The following is an 18,225-nucleotide window of genomic DNA, read 5'->3' on the forward strand; positions in this document are numbered from 1 at the left end:
AAAGATCTGTATGCTGAAAACTATAGAAAGCTTATGAAGGAAATTGGAGAAGACACAAAGAAATGGAAAAATATTCCATGCTCATGGATTGGAAGAATAAATATTGTTAAAATGTCAATACTACCCAAAGCTATCTACACATTCAATGCAATCCCAATCAAAATTGCACGAGCATTCTTCTCCAAGCTAGGAGAAAAAATGCTAAAATTTGTATGGAGCCACAAAAGACCCCGAATACCCAACATAATACTGAAAAAGAAAACCAAAGCTGGAGGAATCACAATCCCAGACTTTAGCCTCTACTACAAAGCTGTAATCATCAAGACGGTATGGTACTGGCACAAAAACAGAGGCATAGACCAATGCAATAGAATAGAGAACCCAGATGTGGACCCACAAATGGATGGCCAACTCATCTTTGAAAAAGCTGGAAAGAGTATCCAATGGGAAAAAAAGGCAAATGGTGCTGGGAGAACTGGACATTAACATGCAGAAGAAGAAAACTAGACCACTTTCTTACACCATACACAAAAATAAACTCAAAATGGATGAAAGACCTAAATGTGAGACAAGAAGTCATAAAAATCCTCGAGGAGAAAGCAGGCAACAACCTCTTTGACCTCGGCTGCAGCAATTTCTTATTCAACATATCTCCAAAGACCAGGGAATTAGAAACAAAAATGAACTATTGGGACCTCATCAAGATCAAAAGCTTCTGTACCGCCAAGAAAACAACCAACAAAAGGAAAAGGCAATCAACAGAATAGGAAAAGGTATTTGCAAATGACACACCGGATAAAGGACTGGTATCCAAAATTTATAAAGAACTCATCAAGCTCCACACTCGAAAAACAAATAATCCAGTGAAGAAATGGGCAGAAGATATGAATAGACACTTTTCCAAAGAAGACATCCAGATGGCCAACAGACACATGAAATGATGCTCAACGTCACTCCTCATCAGGGAAATACAACTCAAAGCTACAATGAGATACCACCTCACACCGGTCAGTGACTACAATGGACAAATCAGGAAATTATAGATGCTGGCAAGGATGTGGATAAATGGGAACCCTCTTGCACTGTTGGTGGGAATGCAAACTGATGCAGCCTCTCTGGAAAACAGAGCAGAGCTTCCTCAAAAAATTAAAACTACAACTACCCAGCAATAGCACTGCTAGGAATTTACCCAAGGGATACAGGAGTGTTGATACATAGGGGCACATGTACCCCTATGGTTATGGCAGTGCTTTCAACAATAGCCAAATTATGGAAAGAGCCTAAAATGTCCATCAACTGATGAATGGATAAAGAAATTGTGGTTTATATACACAATGGAGTACTATGTGGCAATGAGGAAGAATAAAATCATGCCATTCGGAGCAACGTGGAAGGAACTGGAGGGTGTCATGCTAAGTGAAATAAGTCAGTCAGAGAAAGACAGATATCATATGTTTTCACTCATATGTGGATCTTGAGAAACTTAACAAGACCATGGGGGAAGAAAAGGGGGAAAAAATAGTTACAAACAGAGAGGGAGGGAGGCACATCATAAGAGACACTCAAATACACAGAACAAACTGAGGATGGATGGGAGGGTGGGGGAGAGGGGAAAGTGGGTGATGGGCACTGAGGAGGGCACTTGTTAGGATAAGCAGTGGGTGGTGTATATAAGCCAATTTGAAAATAAATTATATTAAAAAAATTAACAGTTAATACCTGTTCTTAAAATACTCTAAAATATGAAAGTGGAAGTCAAGTTTCCAAGTTCATTCTACAAGGTCATCAGTACCCTGATACCAAACCAAATAAAGACATTACAAAACAATAACAAAACAACAGGCCAATATCTCCAATGAACATAAATACAGTAATTGTCAAGAAAATATTTTCAACCCAAATCCAACAATGCATTTAAAAAGTCATTCACCTTAGGTGCCTGAGTGGCTCAGTCAGTGAAGCGTCCGACTCTTGGTTTGGGCTCAGGTCATGCTCTCACAGTTCAGGAGTTCAAGCCCCCCATGAGGCTCTACGCTAAAAGAAAAATACCATATGACATCACTTTACATGGAATTTGGGAAACAAAACAAAGAAACAAAGAAAATGGAGAAAAGAAGACAGACCAAAAAAAACCCGACTCTGAAATTTAGAGAGGAAACTGGTGCTTGCCAGAGGGCAGGTAGGTGGGGGGTGGGTGAAAGAGGGGAAGGAGATGAAGAATACGCTCATATTGAGGAGCATGGAGTCATAGGAGAAGTGTTAAACCATTATACTGTACACCTTGAAGCAAACATAACCCAATGTTAATTACACTTGAATTTTACAAATTAATACAAAATGGAAATACTCTCATAGCAACAGAAGAAAGAAGTTTTAATTTTATAATCTTGGAATGAAAAGTGATATATGTAGCTTATGAAATCATTAATGAATTGGAAAAATAGGACACTGTCATAAAATTGCTCATAAACACATATGTCACTGAGTAACTCCTGCAGACATGTGAAAACTACACACCATTCTTTTCCCCCTGAAATGGTTTTTCTCCCCTTGCATCTTTCTCAGAAAACAACCCTAATTTCACTTGCAAAAAATCTACATTTAGGAATTTAATATGCAAAATGTATAGGATATACATTTTTCTTTCAAATTCAACTACATGAGGGATTTTCTCAGGACTAAAACATCTAATGTATACATATACATAAGATGAAGAACATCTTACATACATACACATACAATGAAGAAATCCAGTATAATGAAATGAAATCATACTGGTGCACACAGATTACATTTTTTATGGATCTACCCAAGGTGGGATGATATTTTCAACTGGTTGGGAAAAGTAACAGAGACCTACACAACGAATCTTGAAGTTACAGAAACTTGCATGTGCATCAGAAGGTCTGTCTTCTTTCTTACAGCGACAGAAAGGAGCTTTGAAAGTATGTGTGGTGAATGTAAAACTCAGGCAGGTCTATGAATCTATGAATGAGAAAATGAGCAAAAAAGAAAAAAAAAGTCGAAATGTATCAGACAGGGGAATCTAAGCATCAATTTTCATAAAGACAAAATACCATCAGGCTTTTTCTTCTAAAATTGATTCACAGGGGCGCCTGGGTGGCTCAGTCAGTTAGGCGGTCGACTTCGGCTCAGGTCATGATCTCGAGGTCCGTGAATTTGAGCCCCGCATCGGGTTCTGTGCTGACAGCTCAGAGCCTGGAGCCTGCTTCATATTCTGTGTCTCCCTCTCTCTGACCCTCCCCTGTTCATGCTCTGTCTCTCCCTGTCTCAAAAATAAATAAACGTTAAAAAAAATTTTTTTTTAATTTAATAAAAAAAATAAAATTGATTCACAGTGTTTGCTTAGCACAATCGTACCCACACTGAGAAGTGGCCTTGGTATGTCCTTTCACCGGGAGCAGTCACAGAGGGATCCGGTGATTCAGCTTTTAGTAAAAACCGCAATCAATTTAAAAGTATTTCAGATGTTCATGAGAAATCAGAAAACATGCCAAATCTCAACTGAAAGGGGGAAAAGGTAACGAGTATGTTTTTAAGATATTATTGATGAGACTCCTTCCAACGAAGACAACAGAGGACAACCACAACAAATTCTGTGGCAGGAATAATATTGAACATTCAAATAACGGGAGGTTCCTGACACAACTTACCTGTCAGTTTTTCAGTTGTTGTCAACGACTACAACATTGTTGGGAAAAAAATCCCCACTGAACATTACTAAAAGCATGTATGATGTGGAGGACACATCGCGTTTTTACCTCGGGCTCTGGTTCCGGCAGGACCCAGAGGGTGGTTCCCAGCTCATTCTTCTAGAAGGTCCTGAGAGTCAACATTTGGCTTCTTCACTTTCCAACTGAATGCGGCTCTTGTTCCTCCGGATTTGTGTCAGGATTTCTCCTGCTGGAAGCCTCCAGGGTGTCCCCCCGCCTGGGGTGGAACCTGCTGGAAACGCAGCTCTGGCTCTTTGCCCACGCTCAGAGGCACTGGGACCTCAGAAGCAAGGAAGCCTTTCCAGCTCTGAGGCACACTGGATCAGAAAAACCTAACAAGCGCCTTTTCCTGCCATCACTGAGCAAGCAGAAGACCAGGCCCTCCCTGGGCTTGGTGCGCACGCGCGCGCATGCGCCCTCTGCCGGCTGCCGGAATTCCTGCAATGCTCAAGGCCGTGGCGGCTCAGCTGGAGGTACTGAGGGTGCAGCCGGTCCAGTAGGCCTGTTCTCCAGACTGGGAAAGGTCTTAGTGACAGGGCCTGGGACACAAAGAAATCTTTTCCTTCTCCTGTATAGTGAGTGAAGAATGAAACAGAATTTATTGATGCCATGATATCATTTGTAATGCTTTAAAAAAATTTTTTTTAACATTTATTCATTTTTGAGAACCAGAGAGAGACAGAGTATGAGCAGGGAAGGGGCAGAGAGAGAGGGAGACACAGGATCTGAAGCAGGCTCCAGACTCTGAGCTGTCAGCACAGAGCCCGATGCGGGGCTTGAACCCACGAACGGCGAGATTGCGACCTGAGCTGAAGTCAGACGCTCAATCGACTGAGCCACCCAGGCGCCCCTCATTTATAATGCTTTAAGCAGCATTCCCAGAAATACAGAACGCAAATTGACACATGCTGAATGAACCACAGGCAGTGGCGTTTACCACGAAAATACTTGGGTTGAATAAAAAATTGACACCCTTGAGAAAGAGATACAGGCTTCCAGCTATGGAATGAATACGTAATGATGTACAAGGTACAGCCTATGGAATATAGTCAATCCTGTAAGAAAGGGTTGCATGCTTTCACATGATAGCTACACTTGTCTAGGTATCTGGAGAGCATAATGTATACACACGGAATCACTATGATATACGCCTGAAACTAATACAACATGGTGTGTCTACTATATATCAATAAAATTTGACAAAACTTTAAGTTTCTCCTTCACCATTAAAAAATTATTTCTAATTGAGAACATATGAAATTCCATTTATACCACATTCTCTAATGTCACCATCTTGATGTTGAGAGCTTATTTTTCATGTTGTCAATAATGTGTTTGATGACACAAATGTGACAAGGTCAGAATGCATACCCAGAGGGAGCTACACATCTGTTATGAATTTCCTGCCTCTATATGGGTAATATTTTCAATGAAAAATGCTTTCAGGGTGAAGACGGATGAAATAGTTTCCATCAGACTCATAGGTAGATAATTGTGCCTTCAAATAATAATTGCCATGTCTTCACAATCTGAGGAAGTCTAGGTGAAGACATAGGTTTCTCCTTTCATGTAAGAGAAGGCTGTGGTGTTTTAAACTGCTCACTTACAATCCAGAATCCAGAGGTCAGCAGTAGATGTAAGAATAGCAACGCACTACCATGTTGCACATAACTCGGTCCAGAAGGAGAATACAGACCTTATTCTCAAAAGCTTTTGGTTGAGATCAACAATCCATCTTTGCAAGTTCCAGGCTGCAGGCTCTGGGGACAGCACAATGCCTGATGCCTGGTTTTGGAACATAGGGAAGGTCATGCTCAAGCACGGGGGAATGGAGTAGGGACTGGGAGCAGTGGGGGAGACAGATGATGGTTACCTCCCCATGGGGCACACTCTGGACTTTACCTGCTGATGACCTGCACACTCTGCCTCAAGCCATTTCTCTCCATGACCGATACTGAGACTGGGCCCCAACACGCCAGGCAAAATGAGGGGCACCCATCTTCCCAGGGGCAATGGCCTGTACAGAGGTTGCCCCAGTGAGGTTGGAGCCTTGCATTCAGGGAACTGTCATGCCCAGGGTTCCCACACTTTCTGCCTCCAACACTAAGAGTATCGTCACAGAGCCCCTCCTGCATGGCCCATCACCCCCTCACACACTGTGACCAGCTCCATCCTTTCCTCTTTGACTCCTCTTTGTCTCTGCTTCTCTCTACTCCTGTCTCCCTCTGTTTCTTCCTCTCACTCTCTCGGACATGCCCAATTCCCCCATCACTGACTCAGTGTCTCTCTCCCTGCCTGTCTCTCTGCCTCTCCCCAGGCCCTCGGCCTTCTGCTCTGTGCAACCCTGGCCAAGAAGCAGGGCACCACATATCCTGTGTCCCCCTCTCTCCTGTCATGTTTTAGCCCAGGCCCTGATCGCAGTGGATGAGAATCCTGTTTACACAAGCTGCTCATGCTGACCTTTACTGCAGCACTGCTGTCCCAAGCCACTCCTGGGAAGCATGTGGACAGCCAGACCTTAACCCCCTGGTGGCCCAGCCATCATGACCCCAAAGTTGATGGAAGGCTGGTTGCCTCCATAACCTGGGAGGAAGGAGGGCCCAGCAGGAGTCAGGGGCTCGGGGGCATTATGCATGGGCTTTGAGGACCTGGAAAGAGCCAGATGCTTACAACCAACCCCACCTTGGTGGTGAGGGAGGAAAGGGTATCATGTCATCGACCTCTGCCCTGCCCATCCCTCACTGAGAAAACAGTGGGAAGAAGGGCACATGGGTGGCTCAGTCGGTTAAGTGTCTGACTTCGGCTCAGGTCGTGATCTCGTGGGTTGTGAGTTTGAGCCTCTCGTTGGGTTCTGGGCTGACAGCTCAAAGCCTGAGACTGCTTTGGATTCTGTGTCTCCCGCTCTCTCTCTCTGCCCCTCTCTCGCTTGTGTTCTGTCTCTCTCCCACTCAAAAAATAAACACATTGCAAAAAAATTAAAAGAAAACACTGGAAGGAATACAGGACATCATAAGTCTCACCCCAAAAACTACTACCATAAGTCTACCTCAGCTCCCACCTGGATTGGTGCTACTGTGAGGTAGCTGGTAGGTGGGAAAAGTCCCCAACATCTGGATTAATGCAGGGTTTCCTCACTGTTCTACCAGAGACACTGCTGACTCCTCATCCATTTCTTGCAATCAGGAATCAGCCACTTCGTGGGGACTGACAGCTGTCCTGCTGATCACCACACACCACTGTGACCAGCAGGCACCGTGTGCTTGCGAGTACCTATTGAGGAGTGAACGCCACCATCACCAGATCTAGAGGAAGGTTGTGTCCACCACCCCAGAAGGAACCAGGGGACATGTGCAGTCAATACAATTCAAACAGTGACTTATCTTCTGCCCCTATTACTGTAGATTCTAACTGTTTGTGACTGTGTATACAGGAGTCACACTGTATACATCAAAATAGAATGACCGTTATGTCCTCCTGGAAGCAGATACTGACACAGACACAGAACTGTGATGGGTTTATCAGGGGAAAAGAGCAAAGACAAAATAGAGGGGACAGGATTGGTCAGGGAAAGAATTCAGTCAAATACGTATATCAGACAACTTTTCTAAATATATTACATGACCACAGCCCATTTGTCGCAGTTCAGGGTCCTCTTCAAACTTCAAATTCTCCTGTAAGTCAAAGAGATTTTGGGTTATTACAATGGGATCTTATATTGTTGAAGACAAAATGCATGGAGGACAACAGATCTGTGGCCTTGGATGAACACTTCATTGTGTGGCCACATCTGTGTGTCTACCTATAAGGGAAGATGACTGTCTTTAAATCTTAGATATAGATTCCTGAATGTACACAGTATCACAGTTATCTTTTTCTTCTTTGTAAAACAGGACCTGAATTTTCATAGAAAAAACACTGGGGTCTTTGCCGTATCTTTTGAAATAGTGATTGCCAATCTCTCAGCCTCAGGCATTATACTCTCAGTTGCATGAAATTGAATGAACATCTGTAGATGATCTTCTGTGTGCATATACATTTATACCCTGAGAAGGGTGAGTGCCCACTCATCCCATACATTTTACAAATTCCTTATGTGCTTGTCACCTCTTCATCGTACTGACCTCAGCAACCAACATTGTCCCTGTTTCTCAGATTACAAATCTCAGGCTCTGAGATGGCCCCACTGAGAGCTGGTGTTAGAGCTGAGCCAACAGGAACACAGGCAAAGCCTCAGGAAATTGTGAGGGAAGTTCTGGAGATGCAAACCCACAGGCAGGGTGGTGACAGCAGATGCAGGGGTGTGATGACCAGACTTCAGCAGGGGCGGCTCCTCCTCAACCCTGAATTCCCCAAGAATCTGACTCAGGCTGAAGGCCAAGGAAGCCGTTCAGTTGATCTACAACCTATCTTCGCACTTAGTCTCACTGAGACACACAAACTTAGGCAGACAAGCATTTCCTAAGACCAAGTTTAATTTACCAAATCTCCAGGACATTCTTTCATACATGTGCAGACCCTTCAGAAAACCAAAGGAAACAACAGTCTTCTTTTTAGATTATGAACTGGGTGCACTGTGGTAACCTTGACATTCCAGAGATGATGACTGCATTGTACACTGTGCTTGAACCCATGAAGCAGTTCTTTGCAGATATCCTCATGCTCCCTGCCCAGGCCGTGGGCCCTGCCATGAAAAGCCTCCAAATCCATCCTACTGACCCCAACACCCTCCTTTCTGCACCTCCTCAAACTCTGCTTGCCACCCACAACTTACTTTCTATTCCTGTGTGATTCAAGTTTCCCCCATTCCTTCCCTGCTGCTTCCATTATGGTGACCACAAGTTCTGTGTCATATAATGCATGTGCCCCATTTCACACAGGACACATGAGGCACCTAAAGTTAGGGGTGCATCTCATCTGTCACAGAACCCACAACATTGTGTCTGTAAAATACACACCAGTACTGCTGATACGTCTACCGTTGTGTAAAAATCCTCTTTCTTTTTGACAAGAGAAACCTATACCTCACCTCATTTCAGGGAAATGGCAAAGCCCATCATACCTATGTCCTGAGAAACCTTGGATTTATATTACACTGTCCTCAGGCAGGTTTGCAGTTGAATTGCCAAGCCCTCACAACCATCTCTACGTCATTCCCACAAAGTCTTTCACAAAGAAGATGAATACGCTTTATCAGTCACTCATCCAGTTCAGGTCATCTTACCAAATTGAGTACTTGGAGGAGCTGGAGGTGGCCCATAGCCCATGACTGGTGATGAAGGGTGATCCATGGGGTACAGCTTGCAAGGCAAACCTAGGAAAGGACCAGGCCCTCTTGCATACATAATGGCCTGCAGAACAGAAATGAAAGCTATGTTCAGAGGTCAGAACCAAGTACCAACACTGGCAAAAAGTGGAAGCCTAAAGAACCAGTGCTCATCTCCCGCCAGCTTCCCCACCACCAGGTTCCAAGCGGGCAGCATCGGCATCAAAAGAACTCTACCCATACTTTGGGTTCTATTGAGAGCTTTGGGGGTGGGGAACAGAGGCTATGGGAAGGAACTAGGATCTCCACATGTCTGCAAATGTAGGACAGCAAGGGCTCTTGTCCTAAAGGATTCATGGAGTGAATATGGAGTAAATTAATAAAATAGCATATTCCCGATATTAAGGCATCTAAGTCCAGGATCAACCACCACCCCTCATCCCCCTCTACCACAGAGGCTGCTTATTTGTATGTGAAGAACTACAGAATATGAAGGAATGACAATCCCAGTCTCCACACATGGAATCATAGTGCTTGTGGCTCAAAGATCTGCCTTTAAGCCCCTGCCTGTGCCCAATCTGCTTCTCTCCCAACAATGGGCTCTTCTCCTCTCTGGAAGTGCTATCCATGGGCACAGAGACACATGGGGTGATGGGGATACTGATGTCATGCAGAGAACCTGGAAATTCATGTTCTTAGAGAAACATGTCACTTATACATGTTAGTTAGGCTTAGGTAATTTATTTTAATGCAATGGTACTTCTCAGTTTAAGTATAGTACAATTTTCATGGTAATTGTGTCCTCTGAAAAAATGAGCTGAAATTCTAAATAACAGAATTAACATAAACACACTTTTGTTTCTGCTGTACATTTCCATGTTTCACCTGTAACACTGACACAGGACACAAGAGAACATGCTCATGTGAACACAAACGAAGGACACAGTGGGGAATTACGATGCAGGCAATTATGGACTTTCCCTCTTTGCCACTCATGTTCCAATGCATGTTTTCTAGGACAATTATGTCACCTCTTATAGTTCAGAGTATTTATACCCAGGGCACATGTGAAGGGATTCCGGATAGCACATTTCAAAAAAAAAAAAAAAAGAAAGAAAGAAAGAAAAGGCTAAATGTGATGGGTATGAAATTTACATTGTCTAAGACCACTCTAAATGACACATACAAAAATAAAGTTGGAGTGAAGGTATTTTGCATTTTCATACCATAAGGATAACTGCGGATTTTCTGAACACGTTAATCCCCTAGACAAAAACAGAACAGGAAGTAACAGTAAGAACAATGATTCCACTTTGAGGAGGTGCAGAAAAAATGAGGCAGGCCAGAAGACTTCCAGGTGGAGTGTGATGTCATCCTCCTTGGGTTATTTCCAGGAACATACTGGAAAAGCCCTCAGATCCTCAGCCCTGACCACGTTTGGCTTCTAAACTTACCACAAGGAGTTGACGAGATGAAAATAGAGAAGCCCGTAGACACTTGGGTTAAGGTTGTGCATTTGGAAAATAAGAAAAATAAGCAGATGTATTATACAACACAAAAAAAAACAGAGACAATGCCAGGAGAGAGTGCTGAACAGAAAAATAAGGGTTTCCACAAAAAGTTACAACTGCAAATGTCCACACACTTACCTTGTCCTTCTTGGTCCTTGTGGTAGAGTCAGTTTTGTTGTCAATCACGGGAGCAAAATCTGGATCTGCAAAAGACCCTATAAAGGATGGAGGTTTATTTTGATTGGAGTAGATTGTGCAGAGACAAAAAAAAACACACAAAAAACAAAAAACTAAAAACAAAAACCATCACCTCATTCCTCAAATAACTTAAACTCTTTGGCCCAGTCACATCCCAAATCACATGCAGAGGGTATCCCACATGCTTCAGGTGATCCCAAGGTGAAGGGGAGAACCATCCCTTAAACTTTGATGATGACCTGTTATAGCCCTGGTTCAGGTGCTTTCATGACTCATCAAACAACTGTGGATGAGTGAGGGCTCAACTGGATAGATATACGTTAGGCTGAGCCTCATGCCTCCCAATGCCCAGCACATGGACTGTGTACGGCACACATCTGCTGAAGCGCCATGCCTGCTTTTCTGTATATGGCCCCATTCCATCTCCACAAGAGACATATGTACCAACACAGAGTGGGGAAAATGACACAAAGATGATATGTGGATCATGAGACACTCGAGGAATGTGGTAATGGCGGCAGACACATTTCTCTTGCATCATAATGCCCCGTAGTAACACCTCTGCACCTTGTCCAAGACTCAGCAACAACAAAAATCAGATGAACGTGCTTTGAAAGTCAACTCATACTGCTCACATCATCTTACCAAGTGGTGCAGGTGGAGGGGTTTAGGGTAGTACCCAGGGCCACCAAGGTTCAGGAGGTGGATGTGCCCAGGAGCCCGTAGGGTGGCCTCTAGGGTAGGTAGGGTGTGCAGAATCTTCCAGTTAACAGAGGAGGTCCCCATGGATCCACACTGCCCTGCAGAACAGAAGTGACAGCTACATTCAGATGCCAGACAAGAGAACCGACACCCAAAGCAGCTGAAACCCAGAGAAGTACGGGTCAGCACCTGCCACCTTCTCTGCCACTAGGATCCAAGAGAGTAGCATCACTACCTGAAAACTTTATCCTCCCACTGGGTACCACCTACAGCCTAGGCAAATAAATGCAGGAGGCTAAACTACTGACACCACATATCCCTGCCCATGTCTGAGAATGGAGAACAAAATGATCCCATCTTAGAGGATTAAAAGAAGTAAGTCCAAACAAATGAAGTAGCATATTCCAGACAGGCAGACATCTATGTCCAAGATCACCCTGCATCCCTCCACTACAGTGACTGTAGAAACTCTGTTTTTGGCATCTACAGAACACACACACACACACACACACACACACACACACACACACAATTGAGTGCAAATAAACAGCTCACTTTCTGCACAAAAAAAAAAATCACAGCTACTACTGGGGAAAAGTTCTGCCTGTTGGCCCCTCACTTTGCCCCCTGTTCCCTCCTTGAGAAAGGGGTCTTCCCCATCTCTGGAAGTGCTGTCAAAGGCCTAAGAGGCCACTGGGGAGTTGGGGATCCCTGGAGTCTTGCAGGGGAACTGAGAAAGTGTTTGCTGTGACAAACACATTATTTACCAGTGTCTACTAAGCCCACATGTGTTTATCTGAATTCATAAGGAATTCTGATTTTGAGCACACTACGAAGACACAGAGTAATACATCATATGGGAAAAAAGAGGAAATTCATGTAACAGAATTAATGTGAACATGTTTTGATTTTGGTATCAATTCCCTGGGATGTGTCATGAGTGATGGTATCAGCTCTAAAACGGATTGGAGACACAACAGAACCTGCTCGTGTGAACACAAGTGAAGGACCTTGTGTTCAAAACATTTTTACCCAAGGCACAGCTTGAAGGGTTCCAAACAGCTCATTTACCAACGAAGATGTGAAGGTGGTGAGTTATGACAATGACCTTTGCCTAAGACCACTCTAAATTGTACAAGGCACACAATATAAAAATAGAGGGGCGTCTTTTCACATTTCCAATTAACAGATAGCTTTAACACGTAATCGCATGACCAGAAAAAGGAAAATAACAAGAACACTGATCCCACAGAGAGGCGGTATGGCAGGAGTCAACAAGCCTAGAGACTTTAGTATGGAGCGCAGTGTTATCTTCCTGTGTTATTTCCAGAACACATGGGAAAAGCAATAGGGTACTCAATCTCTAAGTTCCTTTGGCCACTAAATTTACCAGAAAAAAAGGTGACAGGCTGAAAAGAGAGAAGCCTGTAGACTCTTGGGTTAAGGATGTGCATTTGGCAAATAGAAACAGGCAGACATATCACACAACACAAAAAAAACAGGGAAAAGGCCGGAGAGCATGCTGTATCGCAAATGAGGGTGTCCCGACAGACTTACAACTGAAAATGGCCCCAGCATTTTCCTGGTCCTTCTTGGCATTTTTGGTAGAGTGCTTGTTTTTGTGACTCATGGGAGTGACACCAGCTTCTGGATCGGCTAAAGGCTCTAGAAGGGATGGAGGTGTATTCTGCTTTTAGTAGGCTGTGCAGAATTGAAACAAACACCACATCTTGTGACATCTTAAACTCTTCCCCACACTCAGGACCATGAAGAAAGGCAGAGAGTAACCCACAAGCCTCAGGTGACCCCGACGATAAGGGGGAGATCCATCCCATCATCTTAATGAAGAAACCATAGGGCCCTGGTTCTTGTTCTTCTTAATTAGTCAAATAACTTTCGACAGGTCAGCTCAAATAGAAATCTGGAAATCGTCACCAAAACAGCCATTTCTTAATATACATTAGGGGTAATAAATCACCATCTCATTATAGATAAAAATTAAAATGAGAGTCTCAATTGGTGTATAACATCAATAAATCCTCAACAGAAGAGCATGGGTGTGTTTTGTCTGGCTCCAGGGGAATTGTTCAATCTTTCAGCTTATCTGTAAGCTGCCTTCCACATGTCAGCAGGTATTGTATAACTATTTCCGAATAGAAATGGACTTAGACTAATATTATAGTCAAGAGAAAAGATCTGACCCTGACCTTTGAGGGAGATTCCACAGGGCCCTGGTTCAGGTGTTTTCATAACTGATCAAGCAACTGTGAACAGCTCAGGTCTCAACTAGCTAGAAATAAATTTAGGGGCATGTCTCATCCCTCAGAGAGCCCAATACGTGGTCTCTGTAACAAGCTACATCCTAAAGAGTGCTATGTCTGTCAACCTGTATAAGGCCTGTTTCTTCTCTGTAAGAGACACTTGCTGCCCAGCTGACCATGTGGAAAAAATAGCCCATTTCATGCATGTCCCAAGAATGTTACAATGCCTTCAGTCAGGCTGACCTGAAAGCCCTGTGATGCCATCACTGCATCTTCCCCCAAAGACTCAACAAGAAAAAATAGATAAAATGTGTTTTGCAAGTCAACTTCTACTATTCAGATCATTTTACCAAATGGTGGAGGTGGAGACGGAGATGGAGGGTGAGGTCCCAAAGGCCACCAGGTTGGAGAATATGGGGGTGGCCCAGAGCTCATGAATGGTCATAAAGGGCAGCCCATGGGTACCTCATGGAGGGCACTTCTGGGAAAGAAGGAAATGCTCTGGCAGCCATGTTGCCCTGCAGGACAGATATTAAACTTTTGAGATATGTTAGGGTAAAAGATGAGAAATCCAACACCAACACCAACGCTAACATAGCTGAACCACAATGAAGCAGGAACAGTGCTTGTCTCCTTCCCTTCCACCTGGTTTCAACAGGGCAGCATCAGTGCTGCAAAACTCCACCCTTCCCACTGGGTCCCACCTAGACCTTATAGGAGTTTGAGAAAAGAAGACAGTAAGTTTCTGGCAGCATGCATGGTACTGGCTGTGTCTGCAAATGGAGGAAGGAAGTGGCCGGTCCTAGAGGATCAGATAGATAATTCCAGACTACTAAAGAATGTCTGTTCCACACACACAGGCATCTATTTCCAGGACTACTCTCCACCCAGCCCTTTACCACCTCAACAGCTCCATCTTGGCATATTAAGAGCAGATAGAAGGACAGGGAATTATGGTTTCATAGCATTCATTTAAATCTTTAGTCTGCCTCCAGTTAATTCTTATGAGTGGTTTCACCACGGAGACTCATGAGAGAACCTTCTACAGGCCTTTCATGCCCGAGCTCTGATTCTCAAAACTCTGCAAGGTAAGGATGGCCAGCCACACCCTGCTCTAAGAGGAATGAAGGTAAAAGGCTTGCAAAAGGTGAAGCAGGAGTTGATACCAGCTCTGCCTGCAAGGTCCTGCTGGCAGCCTCGGTTACCTGGCTCCCTCTCTGGACCTGCTGTCCGAAGCCACACAGATCTCTGGGGAGATGACATCCCTAAAGGGGAATTGGGAAAAGTGTTTTCTGCAGGAACAGTGCCACCTACAGGAGTTAGTTAGGAAAAGTTATAGATAATATGTGAATTCACAGGTAATGCCGAATTTTTAGGTACACTGTGACGCACAGACTAATTTTTTCCCGCGGAAAAATATTTTGGAATTTGAAATGACAGAATTAAAATGAATATGTTCTGATATCAAAATGGAAAAGACAGTTAAGGTATGAATAGAAGATGCCAGCTATAACAGCTACAGAGGCCATAAAAGAACCTGGTTACATGAACATGGCTTCAGCTCTTTTCCAGAAACTGGCACATCAGACCTGACTTTCACTCTCTGTTCCTTCAGTTCCAGTGTACATTTTCTACTGCAAATGTGTCTTCCCTGAGAATTCATAATATTTTTACTAACTGAACAGCTGCAATGACTCTGCAAAAGCACATTTCCCAAAAGAGATGGGAAAACTGATGAATTATGAAATTTAGAAAAAAATAACCTTCGAATAAGAGCATTCAAAATTGATACGCACCTCTCAGAAAGTTGGGCTTTTCATGTATTTCAGTTAGTGAGAATTACAATCGATGTTCTAAACAGGTTGGCGACTAACTCTGGATAGAAAAGGAGTAAAAGAACAACAACACTACTGTTTCAGTTTTCAGGAACATTCCCATGAAAGGGGGTCTGGAAGAAGTGAGCCAGGCCAGGAGACGTAAGTGTGGAGGGAGATGTCATCCTCCTCATGATATTTCCACAAACACACAGTGACTTCCCTGTGGTCCTCAGCCTCTAAACACTTATGGCTGCTGGAGGCACCACCAAAGATGACCAACAAGCTAAGAACAGAGAGGCCCATAGGCTCTTGGGAAAGAGTTTTACTCTTTGTAAAGTAAATAACACCATAGATATATCTCAGAACACACAACCTAAAGACAAGACCAGGAGAAAGTCTGTATAAAGAGAAAAAGATTCCAGAGAGAGAGCTACAACTGAAAATGGTCACATCATTTCCCTTGACCTTCTCTGTGTCCATAGTAGGGAAAGAATTCTTGTTCCTCACAGAAGTTGCACAAGGTTCTGCATGTGATAGAGGCCAAAGAAGGGATGGAGGTTTCTTCTGACTTGCATAGACTGGGTGGAAAAAAACAAAACAAAAAAAAAACCTCTGTGCCTTCCTCCATCTTCCTACAATGAGGTCCCTTCACAGAAACAGAGGGTTTTCCACATGGCCCAGGTGGCTCCTTGGGACTCAGGGGAGCGTTGAGGAAGGCACTAGAAGGCTTTGGTTGGATATTTGATAATGAACCAACTGTGGACAGGTCAGGGCTCAATTCATTGGAAATTAACATGAAGAGAAGGGTTTCCTAATACACATCATGGGAAATGACAATTTATCAGATTAAAAATGAAAATAGGAATGGTTTAGTTAGGATAATGTCCGTAAACGTCAGCATGAACAGCACACTGTCTTTTTCTACAAGGCATGGGTGGGGCGTTTGAAGTGGTTTACTGTCTACATTGTCTGCTTTATGTGTATGACAAGGGATTATGTGAGGATTCATGAACAGAAATTGCCTTGAAGAGACTAATACTATAGTAATGAGGTAGGGAAAGGTTAATTCCATGTGGAATGACCTGCAAAGTTTTAGAGTTACACTAATAAAATAACATTAGAGGAGTGAAATTTCACAAGGATTTACTTTACTAATGGAGTACTATAGCTCAGAATACAAAAAAACACAAACATCTTTTAAAGAATAAAGGGACCTCCAAACAGAGGTAAATAAATGTCCGCTTTCTTTACAGAAAGCATATTTTCTACGGAGCATTTATCCAAAAGCCAATCAAGAAAGCTCATCGGGACATACAGCCTCCAATTCATGCTGTTGTTCACATTATTCATGTGAAACAAAAGAAAAATCCTTCAACATTGTCTCAAGGTGGAAGGGGGACTGACCCACATCCGTTCTAGCACCCACTCTCCAGTTAACTGTAACTGGGAGGTTGTAGGGGGGCCCACAGTCATTGGAGGGGCGTGAGCTACACCACGCACAAGGGACAGACCCAAAGAGCCCTGCTGGCTGGGGCATCTGAGGGAAACAGTGTCCTGTCACCACTGTGAGACAACTTTGCCCTCTAGTAACCACCTGGGACTGTTTGCAGGAGACCAAACAATTACACCCACGGGAACAATAAGCCAATTGTGCAGATGTTGCTGCAGAAGTTAAACTACTGCATTTCACGATGTGCTCTGTACCTCCATGGAGGGATCTCCCTGTCAGGTCTTCTTGCCATTGGTTTGTGCCTCCTGAATTCCTCTGGAAGCCTCTGTCTTTGGATGACTTCCAGTCTTGAAGATCAAGATGAATCCGTTTCACTATGAGCTACCACACCCAGGCCTCCACTGGACACCAAACAGTTTAGCCTTTTTAAACACGTCACAGCACCCTTAAAATAAATATGTCAAAATCCTGTACCTGCACTTCAAGTAGGCCACCTCCCTGCTCTGCTCAGCCACCGCCCTCTCCAGATCACGAGCCCTGAGCTGGGAGAGAGAAACACATCCACGTTCAGCTGTGGCAGGATGTGCACAAGAAGAGGAGAGAAAAACATTCTTACCCAGTTGTCCTGAGTCACCTTCTCACCAAGAGCCATCTGAAAGAGTCAGCACATCAATAAAAACCCATGTGGAGAGATTCAGTGGCCCATTATGATCATCTGCATTAGGTGCTGAAGCACTCATGAACTACTGGGCAGAGTGCAGATACCTGGTGTCCGAAGGTGAGCTCTGACTGCTGCAGCTGTTCTTGTGTTTCTTTTACTCTTCTCCTGGGTGTGCAATGGCTTTCATCAGATGAAGCACCATGTTGAGGGTGATGTTAATTGGCCCAGGTTCCCAGTATAAGAACTGAGTTCTCATACACACGATCTGATCATATAAGACACATTTCACATGAGGAGGAGAGTACAGAAAGCTCAAAGCCATCGCTACATCATCTTGGATTCATTATTTAATGCCTGTGGGGCTCCACGTTGACACGGTCTCCTTACCTGTGGTGACAGCTCCCTAATTCTGCAATGAGGATCTTTCACTGTAAAGTCCAAATCTTCTTTTCCTTGTATCTTCATCATTATTTCTCATGGTTACAACAAGTGGGTCTCTTAAATGGGATGGTCATACTTGTCAATGTGATTCGTCCTCCACCAAACTGCTTCCTGAGGTTTGTAATCATATCCAGCACCTCCAGAAACATGTTCAGGAACCACATTTCCACATAGTCTGGCCAGCATC

The 18,225-nt window shown here is 43.8% G+C and overlaps 2 long non-coding RNA genes across 16 annotated transcripts in view; both read right to left on the minus strand.

Moving 5' to 3' along the window:
• LOC121021843 (uncharacterized) overlaps window positions 1-3,915 on the minus strand; it is a 55,849-nt gene extending 51,934 nt beyond the window's left edge. For 11 of the 12 annotated variants that reach the window (XR_005786711.1, XR_005786705.1, XR_005786707.1 and 8 more), the window contains exons 1-3: window positions 3,783-3,915; window positions 3,382-3,449; window positions 2,861-2,985 (exon numbers count right to left, since the gene is read on the minus strand). This is a non-coding gene — a long non-coding RNA (uncharacterized LOC121021843). Of the gene's footprint in view, window positions 1-2,860; window positions 2,986-3,381; window positions 3,526-3,782 lie in introns of all 12 variants that reach the window. The other variant, XR_005786706.1, reaches the window with a different exon arrangement.
• Window positions 3,916-7,232: 3,317 nt separating this feature from the next.
• On the minus strand, window positions 7,233-17,970 carry LOC121021844 (uncharacterized). 4 transcript variants are annotated; one of them, XR_005786712.1, is made up of 8 exons: window positions 17,702-17,970; window positions 17,553-17,588; window positions 17,411-17,478; window positions 12,966-13,073; window positions 11,352-11,506; window positions 10,647-10,723; window positions 8,956-9,082; window positions 7,233-7,405 (listed from the first exon to the last, which is right to left on the minus strand). It is a non-coding gene; the product is annotated as an uncharacterized LOC121021844 (long non-coding RNA). The 4 variants fall into 4 exon arrangements; XR_005786713.1 differs by lacking the exon at window positions 17,702-17,970 and having other exon boundaries at window positions 17,411-17,473; window positions 17,553-17,679; XR_005786714.1 differs by lacking the exons at window positions 17,411-17,478; window positions 17,553-17,588; window positions 17,702-17,970 and adding exons at window positions 14,020-14,187; window positions 14,875-15,202.
• Window positions 17,971-18,225: the final 255 nt, after the last annotated feature.

The sequence above is a fragment of the Herpailurus yagouaroundi genome, unplaced genomic scaffold (assembly GCF_014898765.1).
Source record: "Herpailurus yagouaroundi ecotype Mexico unplaced genomic scaffold, PumYag 323, whole genome shotgun sequence".
NCBI classification, from domain to species: Eukaryota; Metazoa; Chordata; class Mammalia; order Carnivora; family Felidae; genus Herpailurus; species Herpailurus yagouaroundi.